The 3683-nt window shown below is 34.0% G+C and overlaps 1 long non-coding RNA gene across 1 annotated transcript in view; it reads left to right on the forward strand.

The window, feature by feature from the left end:
- Nucleotides 1-237, forward strand: part of LOC131932171 (uncharacterized) — a 9387-nt gene extending 9150 nt beyond the window's left edge. Inside the window, exon 3 of the long non-coding RNA XR_009384492.1 lies at nt 1-237. This exon is cut by the window's left edge and continues 67 nt beyond it. This is a non-coding gene — a long non-coding RNA (uncharacterized LOC131932171).
- Nucleotides 238-3683: the final 3446 nt, after the last annotated feature.

Raw genomic sequence — 3683 nt, forward strand, 5'->3', positions numbered from 1 at the left:
TTGGATTTTTCGGAAACGTTCACATCAGCGACATCCTTACCACATAGACATCAGGACGTCATTTACAAAGGGAAGTTTTTTTTAATCTATTTGTTGCTCTGCTAATTATAAGGACTTGTACTGTGACATAGCTAAGATATTTCGAGCCCTTATGCAAAATGTATTAGTTAAACGAAGAGATGAACTGCTACTTTCGATGGATTAGTTTTAAATAATAGAAATATTCTGTACATGGATTTATACGTTATGTTTATGTATTTATACTATAATAATATGTAGGCCTACTACTACCCCGTAGTTTTTGAAAAATACTACAGGCTTACAGTTAATTTATTTTTGTAAGTAACCAAACAAAGTAGCGTCACAAGGCGGTGAACAGGAGTGCTGTACACATCAGATGACAACAATTATGTTTGACATTTTAACAGAACATTGTACAGATTACTGTCAAAACTATGTTGTATTAGTGAGAGAGTGCTCACACCCGACCGAAAATGCAATTTTTTTTTAGAACGATGGGGCAACACCTTTAGTAAACACAAAGGGGAACATTCGACCTTGTGACGCCACTAACCAAACACATTTTTTTAATTGTTCATGATTTATTTAGATCTGGGTTTTTTATTCATGCTTTTAATTTTACAAAATGATCAATAAGTTCATTGAGATCTATTTTAGCTGCTTCTGTAAGTTTGATACTTAAGATGGCCAAGCCACTGATACAATGGATATATATCTACAATTTATTTTATAACAAATTAACATCATCATAATGAGATTTTAAAATTCTATCATAGACATTAAAATATCTTTCTCTATCACTGGGGAATGTTAAAGAATGTTTAAACTAACTGGCGTACCCGTCCGCGTTGCTTCGATCTAGTCCTACATACCAGGGTAGAAAAACTATTTGTGTTTGTTCACACTAACGGTCAGACGCGTGCTGTACGAAAGCATTGAGTGAACGTTAATCATCCTCTGTAATAGTGAGGTTGAATACCTTTCGGCGACCGCCTCGATGTCAGGGGTTACACGACCGCCGGGGCGCCAGCTAATGCGCATGTGCCGTTTAACCACTGGATCAAGAAGTAACGCTGACCCGCGGGGCCAAACACCCAATCAACTGAACCCCATGTGCAAAGGTAGCGGCTGGGGAACTCCGGGTGGCCTCACTGCCGGGATCACACACCGAAATAAATTTCAAATTAAATGGCAGAAACCTACAAAAATTCTGAGTTTCTTTCATGCACCTTTTAAGAAAAATGTCTAGAATAAAAACAACGATTTCAGAAGTTTTTTGGCGATTGGATGAAAACCAAAAACGTATGGTGTTAGTAGTGCAATATAAATTAAAGATAAATAAAATGTCATTAAGGTAAACATTAGTAGAAAAACAATGATAAATGTTGGACTTCGCTTGTTGTGAAAACACTGTCCATTGTTGTCATTTAAAAAAAAAAAAACGGTTCAGTTGTTATCATTGATGTTTAATAGGACGGAATTTTGGGGAGAGCAGCCGTTTAGTAGAGAGGTCTGTCGGGGATGGGGGGGGGGGGATAGGGAATTTCCCAGTCAGTTGAAGTTTTTAGCGATGCATTTAAAATTACCAGTCAAAGTTCAAATTTAAATTTAGGCTTATTCTCTCAATGTCTTGCACGACAAGCAGCAACGCCTGAAATGTTTTTGTTACGGATTACTGTTAGACCCCCCCCCCCCTACATAAACACACTAAATCACACTTCCTGTACAGTTAGAAACGACTGGGTTTTTCGTTGTTTTTTTTTTAACTTTTCACCGTTTTTTTTTTAAAGTACTTATGTAAAACAAATATGAGAATTCCAATGAAAAGGTTTTAATTCTTTAAGAGGGGAAAGGGCCCTTTATGTAACTTGGGCAACTATGCCTTGCTTACGCTAGTTTTACGGTAGCTACGCCACTGGACGTGTACCTTTTAACTATATATAAACAAAAGCAATTTAGAGGGATTTTTTACTTTAATCTCAAAACATTTAAAATGTAGCATTTTCTTTTGTTTTTGCAACGATATATTATCACGCTTGGTATTTGGAAATTAAAATGTTCAATTTTATTTTATTTTCAAGTATTTTCTATGTTGTTGAAGAACGTTAAATCTAAGATGTTACGTTAACTGTTTTCTCCTGCGGTTTAAATGTAATTAAAAATTAACAATCAGAACTACTCATTTGCTAGTTGTGATTGGACTTTAAATGAACATTAAATGACTTCAATCATTGTAAAGTAGTTTACAATAATTTCCATTTTTACAACACATATTAAAAGCGTCTTACGCTTATAATATTCGACTGTATTGTTCAGCAGTTCAGTCTTTTTAATTTCCTTCCAGAAAATAACTGGGTATTCCTTAATTATTTCTACACCCTGTACATAATCATTACTGAGACTGTAAAATAACAGATATGATAGTCTATATGTTAAAACAACCAATATTAATTCCAGAGAAAAGCTTCGTTTATTAATTAAAATTGATGTTTCATACCACGGAGACTTGTAGTAATAGAAAATACTGCAAAATTTAAAATTCGCTCCAAATGCACTTTGTAAAGAGAAAGGTGTTATCAGGCAGGAGAGCGTGATGGCTCACACCAGAAGCCAAGGAGAGAAAACTCCAAAATCAAGCGAATGCTGCCATGCATACTGTCCTTTAATGACACAAAGGCTCTAGATTGACAATTGGACATCCAGAAATAAAGATGTAGGCTGACATTGGAGTCAGTGGGCCATATTGTGAATAACACATTGACACGTGATACTTAATACCGTTGGAGGAAAATTCAACCACTATTACTATTGCGAACGAAGAACAAGAAAAAAATAAACCGGGAGTGATCTTCCCAAAAATTTCTTCGAATATTCTTACACAACACTAAAGGGGATGGAGACTCGGGATAGAGACAATATTTTAAATTCATTTTTAATTATTTAATTTTTTAGAATAGAATAGAATATCGTAGAAAAAAAGAATTGCACATTAAGTGAACGCCAAACAAAATGTGAATAATAGTGCGGGATATTATTAGTACTTTATGAATTCAAATGAGTTTATTGAGAAATAGGAAATAGCGTAAATTACTACTTCAGGTCATCGGAAATAACTCAAAATATCTGTTACTTATATGTGAAATTTCATTTATCTATCTGAAATAGTACTAAAGTTATACGCTTTTGAAAGAATGTTTGAAAAATTGAAAGTAGAAAAAGTTCCACTTCCGGTTATCGAAAATCTTTGAAAAGTTAATACTGATCTACAAAATTGATATAATAATTATATATAAAATGTCATCAACTTAGCTGTAACGGTACTCAAGTTATCGTGTTTACAGATACAGACATACACACACGTACACACATACACACACAGACATACGAACAAGATTACAAAATTATGCTTTTCCGACTCAGAGAGGTGTGAAACGCCGATATTTGCAAAAAATCTCGATTTTTTTTTGCACGATTACAATACTTTCTCTATGTTCTGTATAGACGAGGAAAAAAAAAACAAGCATTTAACCGGCTAATGAACCAATACCGTAAACAAATACGTACAACATCTTAACTTAAAACATAAATCAATTAAAACTGAGCAATGCATAATTTTACTAGTTACACAACATTCAGTCAGATATTGCAATCTAAAATTAGAG

The sequence above is a fragment of the Physella acuta genome, unplaced genomic scaffold (assembly GCF_028476545.2).
Source record: "Physella acuta isolate Inbredline_101_S28 unplaced genomic scaffold, ASM2847654v3 ptg002103l, whole genome shotgun sequence".
Taxonomy (NCBI): domain Eukaryota; kingdom Metazoa; phylum Mollusca; class Gastropoda; family Physidae; genus Physella; species Physella acuta.